This window comes from Protopterus annectens, chromosome 1.part2 (genome assembly GCF_019279795.1).
Source record: "Protopterus annectens isolate FY-2018-M chromosome 1.part2, PAN1.0, whole genome shotgun sequence".
In the NCBI taxonomy this organism is placed as follows: domain Eukaryota; kingdom Metazoa; phylum Chordata; order Ceratodontiformes; family Protopteridae; genus Protopterus; species Protopterus annectens.
In genome coordinates, this window is record NC_056727.1 from 216,169,490 (window position 1) to 216,192,554 (window position 23,065).

The following is a 23,065-nucleotide window of genomic DNA, read 5'->3' on the forward strand; positions in this document are numbered from 1 at the left end:
TAGCCTCTCATGCTAGGCATTCTACAACTATGTTTGTAACCGCAAAGCAGCACAAAGCAGTGTGCCCAACTGGTGGTCAGTGGTGCCAACTTCACTGAGGAGAGTGACATAGTGAGTCTGCTGGCTGAGAAATTCATCCCAAACTTCACCCCTCCACTGCCCCCTACCTCCCTCCATGAAATACCTAGCTACATACCACCCTCAACTAATAACAGGGAACAGGTCTTGGAGGTATCTGCTAATGGCAAAAACACAGCCTCAGTGGGCCTTGACAGTATCCCAGGATGACTCCTAAATAGCTTGAAACATGACCTACAAGGACCCCTTGAGTCACTTTTCATCTACAGCTTCAAAACAGGCTTTGTACCATGAGAATGGGGTATTGTAACAGTTATCCCACTTCATAAGAGAGGACCATCAACAGACCCCAAAAATTACAGGCCCATTAGTCTGATTAGTCTAATATGCAAACCTTTGGAATGAATTATCGTAGAAATGATTAACAAAGATATAGGCGCCTACAGACACTGGACCCAATCCAATTAGGCTTTATGATGCATACTGCCAACTGGACCTGGCTAAGGCATTTGATACAATACCCCACTCTTGTATAGTTAACAAACTCACAGAACTAGGCATAAATCCCTACATAATTCACTGGATTGCCAACTGGCTCACAGATAGGACCTAGGAGGTCAGGACTGGTGATACCACCTCAACTAAGAGGCTGTTCATCAGTTTGGTACTTTAGGGCTCCATGCTAGAACCACTTCTATTTTTCATCTACTTCTCAGAGATAAAGGTTAATGCCAAGGGCCTTTGGCTGACCAAGTTTACAGATGACAGCAAATCTGGGCCTATCATAGTCACCCCATAACACAAACATCTTACACACAGGTCTAATGCACACCAACGAGTGATGCCAAAGTCACAGATTAAAACTGAATGCCATAATTAGGAAAACAAACACCCAAGCTAATTACTCCGTTAATAAAACACCCCTAAGAGTTGACCCAGTAGTCAGGAATCTGGGAACATATGAACAAAGCAATGTGGCCTTTGACCAACATGTAGCCAAGATATTAAGAAAATCATTCTGTGTCACCTAACTTATAAGTAAGGTCCATGGAAGTCATAGTGCCACTTTATTCGGCCCTTATCAAACCAGTCATTGAGTATAATTCCCCTTTGGCATACATCTCACCAGGCATATGCAACAGCTGGAATGCTTACAAAGATTCCTTACCAGAAGAATCCAGGTTATAAACACATTGTCCTTCATGGATCACCTTAAAGCTGTATCTCTATACTTAGTCTCCTACAGGTTACTAAGAGGCGATCTATGCTTGGTATACAAGGCATCCTCAGATCCATCCACAACAACAACAGCATCAGAACCACTAGATCTAAGTTTTTAAATGCTTCTTGTGACATAAATAGGACATGTTTGTGAGACACATATGTGTCTCAGAGGATCTTCATACTCTGAAATAGGGTCTCCATCCATGTGAAGCAGAGTCCATCCTTAATCCTATTTAAGCATAGCCTTGACTAATGAATGGAAAATCAGAAATTCACCCTTGGTCTGGCCCCCATGTCTCTAACAATGCCAAACTAACATATCCCAACACACACATACCCTTTAGAAACGTCCTAACTAACATACCCCCGCCTAATAAATGCCCGTAATACATAGGGACACAATTAGGTTGGATTGCATGGCTAAATGTATAAAAGCCCTGGTGGTTGTTAGCCTAGTATATACCCATGAACCTATGTTTAGGCACTGTTGGAATCACAGAAGTGAAATGATAATATTAGTCTTCATTTGGGACTCAAACTCAAGACCTTTGTCTTAGATGTCTCAAGACATTTGTCCTATATGGACAGACTCAAAAACTCCAACTATTCTCTGTCTCATATCACCTACTTAGAGGCAATATCTGCTTGACTTACAAAGCCACGTCTGATCCAGCTCTGTTAGAAATGCTACATCAAAAGAAATCCCAATCCTTCTGCACCACACGCTCCAGAGGCCTCAGCCTCATTACCACAATCAATAGAACATGCTGGAGGAACAGGTTCATAACTCAGAGACTGCACATGCTATGAAATAGCCTTCCTATACATGTCAAGCAGAGCACCTCACTGGCCCTCTTCAAGAGAAATCTTAATGAGTGGATGGGAAATAGAAAATTCACCTCAGGGATCACTCCAGTGGCTCTGCTCGACAAAGGTACTGGGAACTAAGGTTAGGTGGCGGAATGCCAGGGTAATCCTATGGACTAGGCTTGTAAAGGCTCCAGGACCATTAACCTAGTGCACACCTATGAGCCTATGAACCTCTATCATGCCTTGTTGTATCATTGCCACTGAACCAACAAAAGCCTCTATACAGACGTGTTACATTTTTCCTGGAGAGATCTTATCTTTTCATTCAGCTAGGAACCCACAGCATGCTGACTAAGTTGGGTAGGGACTTGTGAAGATGAGGACTACAGATTAGGTCAAATTACAAGCGCGCACACACACACACACACACACACACACACACACACACACACACACACACACACACACACACACACACACACACAAACACACACACAGAAAGTCCTCTGCTTATGCACTGTTAGAATAATCTATGCGGCATGTATTTCAGCCTGATGTGTAGGTCTAAACAATGTATTATCAATGATTTCAAACTTAATCCAATATTTTGTGCACAACTCAACATTCTATCTCTAAAATGAGGAAGAATACCTCTCAAAATGTGGAACAAATTGGCAAAATGTGGAATACTGACTAACAACTTCAACTTGGAAGCTCATAGGATGGTTAAAATATGATATTTTTACTTACAGATTTTTTTTTTTAATGAATTAAAAGATTTAGCTCTACTACCATTGATATCAGTTAAAAAAATTTCTAACATTGAATGTGTGCTGTACCCTTTAAATATAGAACTTTGGGCAACATAAACTTATTAAGACCTTAAATGGGAAACAGTCCTTGTAATGAGATATATTTAAGAGGTATGATTTTGAGGGAGGGTCTGAATTGTTTCTTGTCAATCTTTTCAAAATGAATCCATTCTGCTTTGGACTTACAGCACTGACAAACAATTAAACACTATAAACTTTGTCTTTAGACTTACAGCAGTAATCAACCATTAATTTCTGTGTAACACTGTTTCCCTCTTAGGCAAAAAATGAGTGAATGAGCATATAAGTAAACCATACTGACTGACTGTACTTTACTTTCTATTTTCTATTTTGATTTTATTATCAAGAATTTTATTTAATTTTTTAACTAGATAGATAAGCTCAATGGACACAAATGTTCCTTTTCAGGGGCAGCCTGGGAGCATTGTGTGGTTAAGTGACTTGCTGATGAGTCAAAAATTAGAAAAATGGAGGCTCAGGAAATCAAGCCCTGTATATGGCATGTTGTTAAGAGCTCATAGCCTTAATCCTATGAGCTCTCTGTCAGGGAGAGATAGTTCCACTGGTATGATGAAGTTAAAACCAGATGTCTCAGATATCTTCTATCTAGCTGGGTTTCTCTAAATGTCCTTTATTTAACTAATCTCAAAGGCTTCCCTTCAAGTTTTTATTTTTTCCTCTATGTTTTTTTTTTTTTTTTTGCTTATTTTTGGCTAACGTCACTGACTTCAGGTCCTTTCTGCTTCTGTAGTCCTCATCTTCACAAGTCCCTACCCTAGCAACTTCCTGATATGGCCCACAGGAATGGTCTCCCTACCACGGCAGCACCTGAATGTACAGTTCCTCTATCCAAGCATAGAATAATGGGGTGTGAGGCATGCAAGACAAGTGAAGGGTGATGAGGTAGTCATGGACTGTCATACTGCAGCCCTTAGTGGCTTTCTGTACCCAAATTTCACTGCCTACTGACATAATCAGGCCAGACCCACCTTTTACCCTGTAGGTAATGTCACACCTGCTCTGTTCTCTCACCTATTCTAGCCTGGCATCTTTCTCTTCCTCTATTTCTCTCTCTGTGTTTCTCTCTGTGGTTTAATCTCCAACAGAGCCCTAGGAGAGATGTCCTGCACAGTCCTTTACCCCCAGGATAAGCATGGCCATCCTCCCTGCCAGCACCATCAGACATCCCTGTACATCACTGGGCTGGTGTAGCTTCCCATCAAATTTCATTGAACTTAAGATAATATATTTCTGTTATTAACCCACAAATGATTTTGCAGAGTAATGGGAAATGCTGCATTGCTTTAGCAGATTTTTGCAGGGTAATAGTAGGCAGCACAACTTTGTGATGAAAAAATTGTGAATAAAGGAAAGCAAATACCTGAAATTTGGAGGCTTATTTAAACGAACTTGTCACAAAGCAATCCAAAGCATGGGCCAGACCAAGAAGTAATATTGCATAACAGTTTTTAGTCGCAGTTAGAAATTCTGGCATAAAAATGATAATTTTGTTTTCAAAAATAATAATTTTGAAACTAATTTTAATTAATTGATGTCGTAGAAAAAAAATCAGTATGAATCCTATCAAATATATTTTTCACACAACTGCTTGAATTACAAGTTCCTGAGCTCCCTACTTGGAAAATATAATTTCTGTATTCTAAAGTCACCAGAATGAGGTAAACATTTGTTCTGTTAACATATGAAAACTATTTACCCTTTCTCCAATTAATGGCAACCTTACATTTGACTATAATATTAAGCATAGGTATATGGAAAGTTATTGGTGATTCATACCTTATATAAGATTCTTTGTTCCTGTTTATATTTATATCTTTTGAAACTCCTATAGAGAGAGTTTGCCATTGTTTATTTTTAATATATTTTCACTCCTACACACCAACCATCAGAACTCTATTTCTTCTTCATTCCCATTAATGGGGTGAGTATGACTATGTGCAGGTGATCATCCATGCAGTAATCAAGGGGTAGGTTTATTTAGCACTGTCATTTTCCCCAACACATGCCAAGGTTCATGTAATGGGTTGACATGCAATGGGCTCTGTGAGGACATGTCCCTTGCTTTGACAGAATTGCTACCCATAATATTCCTTATTCCACAGAAAGAGTTTATTGCATCTGGCCTGATGGCCCAGGATGGTAATTACAACAGGATAAGCAACTTATTTTTCTGTTCTTATGGGCAAAGAGGGCTATACATTAGAACGGATGCAAATAAGGTTAGACACTGATTATTCTAGTGTGCGCCTTTAACAAATGAAAGAATTTTGCTCCCTTAGTAAACCAGTAAAACAAAGAACATTAAATCACAACTATAGTAGCCAGTAAAGCATAAAGTCTAAATGCCAGTATGTCATGGGTAAGGGTGTTAAAGCAGCTGGTCACTTTGTTCAGAACTTGGCACTATCTTTTATTTCAAATCAAATGGACTGATCCCACAGCAAAATGAAGCACCAGATATATCTAGATATTTTTAGACTTATTTCTCCACTCAATCAATTGCAAAAGAATGTAGAAGTTCAAGCAAAAACTGTTTCTACTTGATAACAACAATATAGTGACATTGAGAAATGCAATACATTAAAATAGTTGTTTTTTATAGGTAAGAGATGCCTCACTTGCGTTTTGTGTTAGTAAGAATATTTACTCCCTATTTTTTTACATATGTTATGTAGTTCTGTTTTCTGCAGATTTATAGGTCAGATAAATGCATGGTAAACCTCATCTCAAACTGTTCTTAGCTACTGAAGTAATTTATAGGACTCTATAAAGTAACTGTCAAGATGGGAGAGAGCATCAGTATGCACAGCATACCTCTACATACTCAGAATAGCTGGCAGTTTTATAATTTAACTTCAGAGAAAATATATTTAGTACAAATGCCAAGGCATAGCCTAAACCATGAAGTGACTCTCATTTGGCCCAATATGTGGTTTGTGATTCTCACCAAATACACAACAAAATAATATTTGCTTTAACTGATTCCTTTTTTGCGATCAGGGGAAGAATCCACAGAGAAAATAGTTATTTTAAAGTGTCATATTTACAGTGTGAGCTGATGTATGAAATCTGCATAAAGCATTTTTCTGTTTTTACACTTTTAGTATAAAAAAAATTTTGATATAGTAAAAAGTCTCTGGTCATTGCAAGAATGTGCAAGCAATCTGTGACTCATAAAATGTTAGAAAACGGAAATGCACTCATAAACAAAGTAAGTAAAACTAATAAGACATGTTTACAGTACAAGGATATCTAGTATTGTGCAATGCACCTAAAATTCTCTGTAGTCAAAATATATAGTGATGTACTGCATATCTGCATAGTTGAAAGGAGCACCTCATTCAGTACAACACAAATTGCATACAATGCTGAATCTTGCAGTTTGGGCATGATTTCCTGAATTCCCACTTGTTCCAACTGTGTAATCAGCAATGCTATTACTAAGCAAGTCTTTTCTGCAGTGACAATAGCAATGCATTCACAAATCAGTATTATAATGTGCACAAAACCAAAAATGATATTTTCCTCTAATGTTTCCCAAACAAATCCTCATATCATGCAATCTGAACAACCTAGACATATACTGTTACAACAGTTTTGTTAGCCACACATAAGCATTCACATAACAGCAATAAATTCCTCTCAGAGTGTACGTTTACCGAGATATTTACAGAAATATGTAAGACATACATCTCTCAACTGCCTAGATTTTCACAGAATGTCCAGATTTTCGCTTCATATTTTTTTGTCTGTTCCTCATAAAATATGTAATTTTCTGGATTTTTGTGGCAAATCAGTAAGGATTTAATTCATTAAATAATGACGTGCATTTAGGTTTCAGACTTCATATCCTTAAGAAAATGCATGGTAACACAAAACATTTTAATCTAGCAAATTTCTAACTTCATAAAAGCAGTATTTAAATGTTTTCCCTATTTTTGGAGTTTTGTCCTCCCATTATTTTTGGCTTTGTCCAAATTTTTCATGCTAAGATGTTGAGAGCTATTACTTAAGATTATAATCACGTAGGTACTGAATTAGCAAATATACATAACAGTACATATTTTTCAAGGTGAGCAACTAAAAGTGCAAATATCGATGACATTTTTCTTCATCATTATCTCAGGTTTTATCTGATGCCATGCGATAGTCTGTAAGCCAGTTGGGTTTCGAAATATTATGCACATAAGGAAATATTTTGTATTTTCATGATTACTAGCAAACCAGTGGCAATATTTCCAGTACAGAGTACTATAAGTGGACACTGACAATGTATTTTTCTGTCTCCCACCATGGCATTTTATACCATTCGTCTTAATAATATGCAGAGCTCTCCATTATGGAAATATGAACACCAATATAAAAGGGTGAATAAGTGAAAAACAATGACTAACTTCTCCAATGCAAGACATCTTGGATGGACAATCTTAAGTGTTATTTCAATACTTACACCTTGCCTTTTCTAATACTACTTGTTATTCATTAGTAAGTTACTCAGTTAAACCCTAGACCCCAGAAAATGTCTGGATGCCTTACAGACCTATAGATGTTAGCTGGAGGTAAACAAAAAAGGCTCTATAGGCCTGAAAGAACTAAACAAGTCAGTTAAGACAGTGCTTATGAATCATCCTTTAAAAAGATCACTTGGATTTAGTAAGTTTACCGGTGAACAGATTAAAAAGCAAATCCACTGGCACTAATGATAACATTTTCAGCGAATGGTTAAAACTATGTATGCACTTAAAAGTTTTAAGAAACACAGTGACTCATTGTATCTTGCTTTGTTGAAACTGATGAACTTTCATGTGTTTCAAAAAAGTTAACTGTCAGTGATTGGTTTTGTGATCCCAATTTGTTGAGGTTTATCTGTGTCTCTCTACCAAATGAGAGGTGCGGTAACTTGGATTAAAGATATATGGTAAAGAGGTTGTTAAACAATCGGTTCCCTTTACTCTGAGGCAGAGTCAGAGCTGGATCGTGTATTGTCCAGGACTGGCATCCAGTCTAGCACCCTGTCTCCGGGCTCTTTATTTAAAAAAAAAAAAAAAGATTCACTCCCTTCTTATCCTGGTTCTCCAAACCAAATCCACACTTCCTCTGAGCTCCCTCAACTCTTCAATGGAAGAACAACTTTAAGCCAGATCTACATCCCCTCCCCACTGCCTCATCTTCCAATGCTTACTCCACACAAAGTGCTGATGCACTGAACTGCCTTTTTATACCAGCATTCAGAAATGCCTGGACAGAAAGAAGAATGCAGGAACTGCATGTCACGATTGCAGTGCCCTAATATTTTGTACCCAGGGCAACTGCTCTCTTAACCCCATCCTTGCAACTCTTCTTCTTTGAGGTTGCACACCCTTGAAATTAGCATTCCTAGAAATTGCTGGTATTGGTGTGTTTCCCCTTTGTAGTTGGCCACAGAGGATTATGCCCCACCCCCCGCAAAACTCTTTAGAGATTTTTTTTTTTTTTTTGCTATACTGTGACATGGCTTTTATGATTTGCTGAAGAAGAAAGCAGAAGTATAGCTATGGTGGGGTAACGGTGGCCAGAACTGGATCACTGGATCATGGTCAGACAGGACCCTTGGCAGGGTAATGGACTGCCCCCCCAGCCATACTAATATGCCCTTACTTAGCTGTTTCTTATTAATTATCATAAAATATTGTTCAGACCTAACAGTGCACAAACTGTTTGTTTTACTTCTGCAATGATCAGAGGTGTAGATTTAATCTAAAACTGTTATTTCAAATTTTACAACAAAAGCACTGTTTGCTGTTTGATAAACAAAACAGTATCACACTGAAAGCAGACTTAAAATGAGTAACAGTAAACAATTCTTCCCTTGAAGCTCACATTTATTAAAAATGCATCTGGCAATCCATTTAAGTACAACTCATAGTCAAACAGCATACAGTAAAGCACTAATTAGCATCTCTGTGAAGGATGCAGGAATACAAAAAAATAAATTTGTAATGCATTTGTTAACAGCTTGGAATAGCCCACTGGATGCAAGTGTCCCTTTTAAGGGGCATTCTAGGAGCACTGTCTTGTGAAATGATGTGGTCAGAATCACATAGTAGACAAATGAAGACAGAGGGATTCAAACCCTAAACTACTAAAGCAGTTCATAGTCATATCCATCCATTCATCCAAACTGTTGTAGTCTACCATGATGGCATTTCATATTTTTGTGCCTGCAAAAAAAAAAAAAAAAAAAAAAAAAAAAGATTAATAAGTATGTATTCACAGTTAAAATATTAACATTAAACCAGTAGGCTTCATGATATCTAGTTTATTCACAGCTAAATGATAAACAGACTATAAACACTCAACAAGACAAGGAAAGAAAGGATTGCACTCAAAGAACATAGCTCATATAATGTTCTTGTTTGCTAAAATCTGTAACTTCCTTTACACCATAACTACTACAGCTTTCTGGAAACATGTAATTATATACACATGTTCAAGCATCAGTTACAAACACTTGCATAACTACACACCAAAGATATCTGCTTGAAAACAAATGCATGAATATATATTCATAAATAGTGGGCCAAAAATGTATCTCAGCTCGCTGCTGTCAAAACCATACAGATTAATGCATTGCAAACCCTCTCTGCCTTCTCAACTTCTTAGGTCAAATCAGAGACAAAGACCTAAAATACGGGATAGTTTTTAAATGCTTGTCTTATATACTTAATTAGAATAAAAAACTTTGCATTAGCAAGCATTTTCTAAAGAATACGTCTGAAATTAATGCCTGTCATTATTTAATGTCTTCAGTTCACAACAATTTGTCTGAAAGACACACTTTACAAGGAATGGACAAAGGCACGTTTTTTGGGGGCAGGTAGAACAGGAGTCATCAGAGCTGAGCTGTCTTTTCTAATGCATTGGAGGCGGTAATCATCCTGGAGGGGAGGACACACACACACGCACACACACACACACACACACACACACACACATGCACGCACGCACACACACACACACACACACGCACGCACGCACGCACGCACGCACACACACACACACACACAAAATTTCTATTCCTCCAGTGAGCATAAATCTCTCTTGCTAAAATCTTCTGTGAGAATCAAATCTCTCCTACTAAAATCCTGCTGCTGCTCAAAATGCCCCTATGAACTGAATCTTCTGCTCAGTTCAGGGACTGCACTGCAGGTCTGCTTCTGGTGTCCTTCCTGCCTTGGATTGCATGCAATAAAATGGTTCTGCTTCTACTAAAACACTTTAAATCTCCCACTCAATTCAGAGAGTATAGGCATACTTTTGAGATGGCTAAAGCTTGGAATCATACTTGGTAAAACAAGTATGTGTATGGATAAAAAGTATGTGCTGATGCAGATAGAAGACCTTAAATCTCATGTTCTTTGGATGGTAGAATGGAAGGGTAGTGGATCATTTTTCTTATTTTTGTAGCCAGTCCATTCCCACCAGTCAGCACTGAGCTCTAGTAAGCTGCCTAAGTTACTTTGTGCTGGATCTGGCCCTGAGAGGGGGTAGCCACTACAGATGTAAGATGTTGGGGATCATGATCATAAGATGGCCTATTGGGTAGCAGTGCACAACCAGTATTCAGAAATAAATGCTGAAATTCTGATAGTGTATTAAAAGTCAGGGCTGAAGCACAGGATTTAAACTGTGCTACATTTTAGAGTAAAGAACCTTTTATCCATGTGTCTGTTGGCTCTTCGTAGAGTTAAAGAGGCCAGAATGGGAAATGACATCAGGCAGTAGATGAGCCACTATAGCTCTGGAAAGAAAAATTAATTAATTATTATGTACCCTTGTTTTGACTGCTGTGCTGTTGGATTTATGTTTCTTCACTTAGCACGGTCTTATAGTTTTACTGCTTATCTGTGTGTGCAGCTGATGTTGGTAGTTCTCAGGCCCTTACAAGGGAAGGTGCTTTAGAAAACCAAAAACAAGGGCTTAGAATCAGCAAATTACAGTAAAATGAATATTTATCCAGAAAACTGATAGAACAAACATTGTGTGATGATATCTCCGAGGTATTATAACAGGGATTATTCAAATCAGTAATCCATTACAGGCCATACTGGTATGCAACAATAAGTATTTATTCTTCTCACCCTTTTAACAACTCGTGTCAACACATTTAGCTTGTAAAGGTGAAAAGAACTGGAGAGCCAGTTATGCTTTCAGAATGACACTGCTTAACTACCAAATAACAATGTTTGAGTGGCAGTCTACTTAGAAACTGTAATGGTGCTGCTCACTCAGCAGTACAGAAATGTTTCTAACAATAATATATTAGCAAACTAGTACAGATATTTACAGCTGAAATGAAATACATTGCTCTATGTCCATTTTATTTAGGATGAAAGATAATAGCTTATGTAGATAGCAACCTAAAAAATGAAGGTTGAAAAATAAATTCACTCCCCTATATACTTATATGTTGCTTTCTATTCAGTTTTCAATGTACTGGGATAGTATGCCCTTATTTCAACCTGCAAAGTGTCGCATGCATACTCATTGTGTTGACCTCCCATTTTTAATGGTATTTATTGCAATATGCTTTCAATCAAGTCAACATTCTTCATTGACAAATGCTTGTTTCTAATATTTCATTTTATGTCTTACCTTTTTGCAAACCAGGGTTTCAGATGAAATTTCTCTTTGTGAGCTTGGCAAATGTATGCTAATTCAAATGACAAAATAGTGATCTTTCTCTGTGATTTTGATCACATGTACTGCAATCACGCTAAGGCTACTGCCCAGACACTGAGCTACTTGATTCATCTTCAGGGTAACTATTCATTAACAAGCAGGAATCTTGGGGTCTAAGCTGCTGCTAAAGAAACCCACTCTCAGAAATGGCAGGCTAGTGATGAGAGATTACTTCTAGCAATTCAGGTCAGGAATATTGGCCATAAAATGGCATGAAGGTATGGGGTAGTGGATACTGTAGTCACTCCAGAAGGGACATGTTCAAAGGCATACTATGTGGACTTGTTCAGTGGTAACACCAACAACCCTATAAGGGCACTATACTGAAACACGGTAAGACAAGCAACCATGTATGTTGCAATGACCTTAGCATTATTTGCTATACATTAGGCCTTATAATATGGTTGTAGCTTAAAAAGAATGGGGTATAACAGGTGAAGATATGAATAGCAGAGACATATGGAGAACAATGCTTGGGGGGGAAATATGTCACCAAGAGCCTCACTGTCTACCACCCTACATAGATCTCAACCCAAACCCTCATACAACCACCCACTTACACCCCCTGTGTCCCTCCAGCCCCCCAGCCATTGGCACAAATATAGTAATACCCCAAAGGACTTTCACTACAGCCCTCCTTCTGAGCCCACCCCACAGCCCCTCCCCCAAGTATTCCTTGACTTGGCCAGTGGTGTAGCAAGCAACACGCATAATAGGCAATGGAAGACATGCACTGCAAGAAGACCGAGCTGGTCATCTTACTACAAACAGTTACTTCATGTATGCCATAAGCATGTGCATTCTGCATGTGAGTGAGCAATTTATTTATATATATATATATATATATATATATATATATATATATATGGGTCTACTTCATATGATCGATAGACCAGTTGATCGACATTCATTTGATTGACAGCTCATTTGGTCAACAACCAGTATTCAAGGCACTTAACAGGGATTTCCCCCCTCCCCAATGTTGTGCGACCCTGGAGTTGTTATATATAGTTGGGGGGTGAAGCCCCCACCTATTCTTGTTTAAAATGTGTAGTTTTTCTTGTATTTTCATGCTTTTAAATGAAAATAGGTGGGGGGCTTCGCCCCCCCGCACCCCCCTAACTATATATAACAACTCCAGGGTCGCACAACATTGGGGAGGGGGGCAAATCCCTGTTAAGTGCTTTGAATACTGGTTGTTGACCAAATGAGCTGTCGACTAAATGAATGTCGATCAAATGGTCTGTCGATCATATGAAGTAGACCCATATATATATATATATATATATATATATATATATATATATATGGGTCTAATGACCGAACGACGATTCCCGACAGGATATTCACCACGCGAGATGACCGACAGGTAAGTTTACCGACAAGGTTATTTGCCGACAGCGGAAAGACCGACAAGGGAATGTGCGATCGCGACCCGGTAAGTGTGATGGTGGAGTTAGGAGCGGTCAGGTAAGTGCTCGAGATTGTGGGATGTCGGGTTAGGCTGTGGGAAAGGTGAGTGTGTGTTTGTGTCGGAGGTATGGTTCGGGTAAGGTAAGTGTGTGTTAGTGAGGGACTGTAGTTTAGGGGCGGGTTAAGTGAGTTAGGGTTAGGGTGCAGGTAGGTGATGTGCGTTAGTGTCGGACTTGGGCTAGGGGTGGGTTAAGTGAGTTAGGGTTAGGGTGCAGGTAGGTGATGTGTGCGTTAGTGTCGGAGCTTGGGCTAGGGTGGGTTAAGTGAGTTAGGGTTAGGGTGCAGGTAGGTGATGTGCGCTAGTGTCGGACTTGGGCTAGGGGTGGGTTAAGTGAGTTAGGGTTAGGGTGCAGGTAGGTGATGTGTGCGATAGTGTCGGACCTTAGTGTTAGGGTTTGGGTCAGGGCTAGTGTGTATGCTATGTAGTGTAGTGTGTTGTTTACTTTCCGTGTGTCGGTGTAATGATGTTCGGTGTTTTGCGTTGTCGGGTTTGTGTGATGTCGGTTATTTGGCGTCGGTGAGTTTTGTGTCGGGGAATCGTCGTGTCGGTGTTTAGTAGTAGACCCATATATATATATATATATATATGTGTGTATATATGCACATTGCCTGTTGTACTGGGAAAATATATGAGACAGAGCTATTGTACTTATACCTAAACAGATTATAGCTGAGGTCATAACTGAGGTACAGAACCATTTCAAAATGCTACATAATTTCATTTTACAGAACTTTAACAAAAAGGCTACATAGCATGATTGATTGATAATTATACAACAACCCCCCTCCATTAATTTTCCAAAACGTGCAAACTGATTGGTCAGCGTGCCCGTTGTAAATCAGACTTATACTAATGGAAAAAGGTCCGGTTGCCTGGACTTTTTCCATTGGTATACGTCTTTTTTTTTGTGTTGGACAGCAACGGAGAACGGAAGAGCTCCGTTGCTGTTATCTCGCTATGTTAAATGAGTTTAACATAGCAAGATAGCTTAAAAAAAGCAACGGAGATCATCCTTTCTCCACATGCCAGTCAGGACGGATCACATACCCAACAACAGTTTGAGCCAGCAGGGCAGATGAAGGCTAACACAAACAAATGCTGTACTATGGCCTCTGAATGTGTCCTGTGGGTAACACCACCCCCAGGCCTACACAGACAGACCGCAGCAGGCCAGGCAGCCAGATGTAAGTTGTGAAGGCTAGGAAGTCAGAAACTAATATGTAGGTAAACAAAGCTGGGATCTGTACTACACTGGTAAGCCCTAGCCGGCAGGATTGGTAAGACTACAGACTGAAATGTAGTACCTGACATACCAGTACAGTCCTAACAAATGTGTACACATGTCAGGTGCACCCCCCCCATCCAGCGTACACTTAGAGTAACAGTCAGGTGTGCCCTCCATTCCTGTGTAGAACAGTAGAAACAGTCAGGTGTCCCCCCCCCCCCCGCTAATCAGAAATGTAGCAAAAGTCAATGGCAAATGACCGATGGATATCCTGCAGACACAACATGGTACCTGTCGGTGTACAACACAAAGGTCAGCACCGCAGTACAAACTACCTGGACATGATCCACACATGCAACACAGATGGCCATACTGGGCATGCTCACACACTTAGAGGAGTGAAGGAAATGTCAATCAACAACATACTGAGAGGTCATAATGGGCATGCTCACACACTTAAACACATGAAGGCCATGTCTGCAAACACCAGTGGAACCGACATTCTGGAAGTTGCAGTTCTCAGTGCAGAAACATGTCAGTATGCAGCACTCCTGCCTTGCACACACAGTGGATAGGAATACAGACAAATATGTAAGGACAACACACTATAATAAGCCAGATGTGTAGAAAAGTGTGACTGTGGCAAGGAGCCATGCAGGCTTGTCCCAACTAGCACACAGCCAAAGGGCCCCCAACACATGAGGTGCGGATGCAACCCACTGCGGATACTAGCCACCAGTACCTGTCAGCATGACAGACTATGTGGTGTATGTGCCAGTTGTGCAAAAAGACTGTGCAAGGAAATAGCCATCTAGTAGCTGTATACATGCACCTGTGACATATGACCCCGTGTGTGCCCACATGTGGCATATCAACCCCTAAATGAATGGGGTCTGGCTCATGCACACACTGCCCTCCCCATAGCAGTAGTATGACAAGCCTGCTGAGGTCATCCAATGTGAATTACACCTTTGGGAGAGCTATAGCTCAGTAATATGCATGGCGCATCTCATAACTGTGTACAGCTGTAGTGGCAGAGTAGTTAGGTAGTAGTACTAACCCCAGACCTGTCAATTGTGTGAGTGTGTGCCTGTCTGTCTCTGAATGTGTAGAGGGAAATTCTTGTTAGGCTACTCACACTCCATACAATACATATATTCAAATTTGGCAAGGCTGCTGATGTCACCACCGTAGCTTGTTCTGAAACTGCATACTGCTGTAGTGCGATAAACTAGTTAGGTAGGTGTTCGAATCCCAGACCTAGCAACTGTGTGTGTCTGACTGAGTAGAGAGCAATGCTTTTTAGGCTACTCACACTCCGTACAATACAAATACTCTACTTTGGCAAGGCTGCTGATGTCACTCACCTAGAAGTACACCTCTGGGAAAGTAATAGCCCAGTAATCACCGTAGCGTGCTCTGTAACTGTGTACTGCTCTAGTGTGATAAACTAATTAGGTAGGTGTTTAAACCCCAGACCTGGCAACTGTATGTGTTTGTGTGATTGACTGCGTAGAGAGTAATGTTTTTTAGGCTACTCACACTCCGTACAATACAAATACTCTACTTTGGCAAGGCTGCTGATGTCACTCACCTAGAAGTACACCTCTGGGAAAGTGATAGCCCAGTAATTGCTGTAGCGTGTTCTGTAACTGCGTACTGCTGTAGTGTGATAAACTATTTAGGTAGGTGCTCAAACCTCAGACCTGGCAATTGTGTGTGAGCTTGTGTGTGTGTCTGACTGAGTAGAGACCAATGCTTTTTAGACTACTCACACTCTGTACAATACAAATACTCTACTTTGGCAAGGCTGCTGATGTCACTCACCTAGAAGTACACCTCTGGGAAAGTGATAGCCCAGTAATTGCCGTAGCACATTCTGTAACTGCATACTGCTGTAGTGTGATTTAGAACGGTGGTAGTGTTCCATCTCCATCCATGCTAGCTCCAAATGTTTTGTGTGTGTTTCAGTGTCTATGTATGGAGCAATGCCTTATAGGCTACTCACTCGCAGTACATTACAAATGCTCTACTTTGGTAGTCCTGCTGATGTCATTAATTGTGAAATACACCTTTGGGGAAGATGTACTTTAGTAATGTCCGTGGCGCGTACAATAACTGTGTAGTGCTGTAGTGTAGTTAACTAGGTAGGTAGGGGTTCTACTCCCAGACATGACAAGTAGGTGTGTGTGTTTGTAACTTGTATCCTGTGTAGGGGTGGTTGTGAGTGTGTGACACCTTTGGGCAATGTTGGGGGGGGGTTTGCTAATTTCATTTATGGTGGCCCTACTATATATCACAATGTCAACCATACAGGGATAACAGATGTAAATGGCTGAGAGGCTGGGGTGCAAAGCCATACCCATACATGTCACATCAAGGCCAGCCAATCACAGTTAGCAACCTCACTGTGCCTTCACATGTGACTCATAATGGACACACCATGCCTGACAACATGCCCTGTATGGACAGATTACACTGACATCAAGAAATGCTGTTAGCATGCTATCAATGTAAGTGCAGGGTAAATCTGCTGACCAGAACCAGTCCCTGCCACAGGTGGGCAAGACTGGCACATCTGATGATGAGCTGTGTTCACAGCATGGGCCAGACTCCCCAGGTACAGTTCCACATGTCACTGTACATGCATATGGGAGGCGTACACATCCTAGACACCATCCAAGTCATGGACTAGGGAACACATACATGCCAAGTGATGCACAGCATTGGCCACACACAATAGTCACCCAGGTGACTGGAGGATGGATGCAATACCCACCTGTGTGGGCAAATGCAGAAGCTACAGGCCTGTGCCACAATGCAGACCATTGTCATGTGGCCTGATGCCAAGGTATACTCATCGCCTACCCTTGTATAGCCTGCTGGCACTGTTGCCCACCACACACCCGTGCAGACATGCACCCATACATGTCCGAACTGGCACCTTGTGTGTTCATGTGTGTGTTGTATGATGCGTATGTCCACATCCACATGCACTACTCCCCCTAGGACACAGTGAAGCATGCTGCCTAATGTCTGACATCCCCTCATACTCACTGCCCATACAACCTTCATATGACCCGTGTGATGCATGTGTTCCCTGCACATTGATTTGTTGTGGAAATCCCACTAGTGACGAGTTGCACTCCTGGCCCTGCCAAATGTGTTAATGTGTGTGCATCCCTGTGTGAGTGTGCATGTGCTGATGCTGGCACCTGTTCATGCAGACAGGCACATGTACGTCACCTACTGTACATCTACCGTATCCCTGTTGCAGATGTCACTCATCATCACATATATGTTCTGAGTGCTCCCCACTAGATAACCTGTGGTTGTCCACGTTATGAGTGGCGCATCCAATAACAGCATTGAACTGTGATAGCACTACATAGCTGTCGGGTGTTTGATACCCTGTGCTGGTAGGTGTGTGACACAAACATGTGTCAGTTTTACACTCCCACCCCTCTCTGACATGTATTCATCTCTTGTCTGTCTCCCCCACTCCCTCTCTGGTGAATGTGGAGGCCCACACCTGCATTGCTTAGGCAGCAGCATGTGTATTTTAAGTGATGCTTATGATCAGCTGATGGCCTCTGCACGAATTGCAGCCCTTCCCTAGCCGATTGCATGTGGAACAGTAGTGGTAACATTCCCATAGCCAATTGCATGGAAATGCACTCCAATACCTGGGAACATCCTGGCGGTGTTGGCCCTTGTCTGTCACTGTGAGCAGGAGCTAGAACTGTCGTTTGGCAAACAGCATTTCAGATGGGTTGGGGATTTACTTCTAACAACATACACTTTGAAAAAATGGCAACAAACAGGAGGGGGATGTGCCTGACTTGACTACAGACTGTAAGTGCTGCTATACTGCATATGGAGTAATGTTGGATTAACAGTGCTTGTCTGGATATGCCTGTTGTACATGTCGCAATACCTGCCATGTCAGTTCCATGTATATCAGGAATCCCCATCTGCAGGGTCATCTGCAGACTGGGCAGTGTTATGCCTTTGGTTTCAAGTGTTAGCCATGACGGATCTATCTGTGAAATGCAGAAGGTAGTGTGAAGATTGCAGTCTGTTGCTGGTTTAGGCTGTGACAATTATTGACTACATATCCCTCATTGGATATATGTTGCAACAATGGTAGATTAATGAGGGTATCACAGCAACATGTCCACACCTCTGTCAACCTTTGTACATATGTCGTGCATGAAGTGGGGCATATGTGCTGTACACTGTAAATACTGTCATCATATCTGATAACAAGCCAGTGATATATCAGAGTGCTACACATGTCATGTACAGTAGGGGTTACACTTAATGCCATAACCTGGAAATTCTGTGGATGTTTGTACAGTACTGAGATCTGTGTAGGGATGGTGAATGTCGGCACTGTGTGTATTGTTAATATGTACTATGGCCTGTGTACAGACTGTGGTAGATGTAATTGTTCTAGCTCCCCTTCTATCTGATGTTACATGCTGCCCCACTGTATGGTACCATTTTACCTTACATGTTTGTAGGGCCATACACACACATGTCCCATACCAGACAGCCATCAGACCAGACTGTGTAGCAGCCCAGTATTTGTAGGGTCATTCTGTGAGTGGCACATATGAGGATGGTGTAGGACCGATAGTCCACATACTGTATTATTATGGTAGTGTACCATATGTGGCTATGTTCACATTGGTTGTGGTTATGCACTGTCACACAGGTGTATCCTACCCTGTGCTGTGACATGGCTGTCGAGCCTGCTATATATGCAGATACTGTATCATGATAACCTTAGGATGTCTATCAGTAGCCAATGGCACACATGTTATGAGCAGATGTCACCTTCCACACACACCATATCTGTGACAACAATCCCAATGATAAGTAGCAAATGTCTATTAATATACCAGCTATACATATCAGACATCCCCTTGCACTATGATATTGGGACTATAGGGGCTGAGATAGGGCTACACTCCATGTCCAGGACATATGGTGGGACGATTTGGACATGTACTTATCCAGATAGCCATATATATATATATCTGAGTACGCATGTGTAGTACTTCCAATTACCACTGTCATGGCAACCACCCACTATGAAGCCCTACATCATGTGGCCGTATTCCCTGTACATTTCCTGTGTGATAGACACCTTCCTGTGTGTGGGCATCAATGTCCCAGACAGCAGGTAGCAATACCTCTTACAGAAGAACCTGCACACTCAAGGCAGCCACATATATGTAGGAGGATCAAGACATACAGACAGACTGTGACTAGAGTGGTGTAATGCTTTGCATAGTACTGGTGTTACAGGATGTGTGTGTGTGTGTGTGTGTGTGTGTGTGTGTGTGTGTGTGTGTGTGTGTGTGTGTGTGTGTGTGTGTATACATACTAGTTTACCTTGGACTGCAGTCTGTCTGCATAGCTCACTACTGTGGGCCTATCCTCTAGCTGGACAGAGGTGTGCCTATCATGTGTTGTCTGTCCACCACACAGGTCCTGTGTTGGATATTACAGTGGTAGTGAGTGTATTGCATGCTAGCAGTACATGGCTATATCCATTTGTGCCTCCGATGTCTTATTCCTGCATAAGGGTATGTTGCAACTCATCCTGTACTTCCAGCATGTTCAAGGGTGTGTAACTGCAATATTGCGAGCATGGCCCTGTGTTCCTGCCTTTGTCCTCCACATATACGACAGCCTTTGTCCTGCTGTGATATGGTTAGGGGTTGTTTGGTAATGGCCTACCATTAATTACTGCTAGCATTCCTACTATCATCGCAGTCATAACGTGGACACCCACAACATTTGTTGGTCAGGGTCCATACATGTGACAGATACATATACATTACCACACGTAATGAATGCCCCCCTAGGGCTTGACTACAGGGTGCAATTGGAGGCTGCTGAAACTACATGTGATATTGTTGATTGTTATGTATCGTGCAGGCAAACCCTTTGTCTACTGTTATACAAATTGAAGGGCTTAGCCTGGACACCATAGTATGTTACATATCCGCACTGTCTGCATCTACTGTTTTGTGTGGGCCTTGCATCCATCACTGGTTATATACATCAACATCTATGTGCTGTCAGTAATGGCATACATTATTGTACACACATAAAGGTTGTCTGTGTATACATACCTGTATCTCATGTTATGTCCTTTGAACTGTGAGTGGGTATATGTGCAATGTAAGTATCCCCTTTGTGGGGCTGGTTGCCACACCACACATGTCACAGGTACCAGTTACGGGGCTTGTGGCTGGGGATATACATTGCACCCAGAACGTCCACACTACTTCTACATATGTATGGCTGCTAATACCCTTTGTCTGTGTATATGTGTATGTACCCATATATCCCATATATCTTATCTATATATATATATATATATATATATATATATATATATATATATATATATATATATATATATATATATATATATATATATATATATATATATATATATATATATATATATATATATATACCTGCACATGATTGTCAATGTATGGATGTGTGTGCATATCTGTACTGTTGTAATGTGTACCCCTTCAACATAGTACATTCCCTGCGGTACAATGGCCTATCTGCATGATATGTTACAGATATTGGCCTAACATGTACAGGTGACATAGATTACTGCTGGAGCATTGTAGCTGTGTTGTGGTGGGTCCTGCCATCAAGTACTGCATGTGCTGGATATTGGATTGCACAGCATATCTGTTAGGGCTGGGGTGGTTACATAGCAGTAATTACCAGGAGTCCCTCATTTGTGCCCCCACCCCCATTAACTGTGCTCATGGTCTGTTAGTGGGCAGGGGTCCGTTTCCATGTGGAAATCTTATACACATGTCTATTTGTATATATATATATATATATATATATATATATATATATATATATATGTATATATGTATATCTGCACAGGTATATACATGAAACCCTCATATATAGAGGGATAGAACTGGACATTGATATAGCTCTAGCTATGTATATGTATGCATATATATATATATCTGTGTATGTATATATATATATATATATATATATATATATATATATATATATATATATATATATATATATGGATATATACACTGAACATATTAATCTATCTCTGCATGATTGCTGTTATATAATTATTTGTGAGTCATACATACATACACACACACACACACACACACACACACACACACACACACACACACACACACATATATATATATATATATATATATACACATATGCATATAGCTGTCTATCTGCCTTCATTTGCAGATGTATATCTGCCCATATGTCCATGCATGTTCGGCCTATATGTGTGGCCTGTACCTCATTCTCTTGGCAGTTGACATGGATGATCTTAGGACTGAGGTTAGTCATTCGTGCCGACATGTACATGTTTCAGACGTATCATCTCCTTCAATATATGTGTTCTACTACATATAACTGTGTAACTTGCAACATTTTAAGTGTATTAGAGCAAGATATGACAGATATCTCTATATGTATCCTCATTATGGCACACTATATCTGGGATTCATGCATTAAGAGGTTGTGTGGTGTGTTATTACTACATTTCCTGTGCTGCTGACTGATTGTGCTGGATGATATGTATGTGGAATGAGTGGTTATGTACATCTGTCATGGTTTGGTAAATCATGTAGTGTATGATGTGCAGCGTCCCAGGTGTGGGCCTCCCGGAGGCTGTATATTGTGTTTCAGGGCAGAACACCGGCTGTCGGATGCAGAGTGAGTTAGGGACATTTGAGCGGTTGTACGTGGGTCTGCGCAGGTTTGCGCAAAGCACAGCATTACTGACCTCTGGTTGCAGCATCTTGCACTGAGTTAGCGTCTACATTGCTTCACCAGTGTGGTACTCACATACCGGTGGCCAAACAGGCTTACACCCGCTTGCTCCCACATACACATGTGCAACGTCCTGCATTTTGTTCACATTTGTCATCCGGGACAATCGGGCTGTATGCTTGCCCATTGTCAGTGGTGGTCAGTGGGGTGTAGAGCTCCACATTGACCCCAGCTGCTTATTCCAATTAATACTGGGGTGTTCACATTCATAGAGGGTAACAGATGTAACATAGCTATGCCCCCCATTCATCATGCTTAATTTACATTAAAATATCAGTATTAATCATGCTTAGGTCAGGTTTACATGTCAGGTATGACTGTTTTTCAAAGGTCAGTTTAAGGTGAAGTTGGATTCCTGTTTCACAGGTCTGAATAGGTTACATGCAGGTATTTGGGGTAGGTGTAGTTATTCCATACCTGTGTAGTACAGTAGAGCGGAATAGCTAAGGAGTAGGTAGGTAGGTAGTGGGGGTGACATTGTAACTGTATAGTAGCCTGTAGGTATAATTGGATGGGGAGCAATAGGGAAGGTTTGCTGGATTTGGGATTTGTATGCGAGGCAGTACAAGAGGTGTTGGTATCACTAGCTGATGTAGTGGTATAGAGTGTGAGGTGAGGGGAGAGTTTTGCAAGGTGGTGAGCCTGTGCTGCTCCAGGTGTGCTTGTGGTGTTCCCTCATGTGTTAGTTACATGTGTCCTGTGGGCAGCTGTGATACTACATGTGAGTTGGGGTTCCAGATACTGACAATATAGTGGGGGAAGAGGGTGTCACCTATGTGTAACCGTAGACATTAATAG

General features: G+C 40.9%; 1 protein-coding gene across 3 annotated transcripts in view; it reads left to right on the forward strand.

Moving 5' to 3' along the window:
• Window positions 1-23,065, forward strand: part of LOC122788685 (ABC transporter G family member 23-like) — a 1,725,589-nt gene that overhangs the window by 734,129 nt on the left and 968,395 nt on the right. The window lies entirely within an intron of this gene.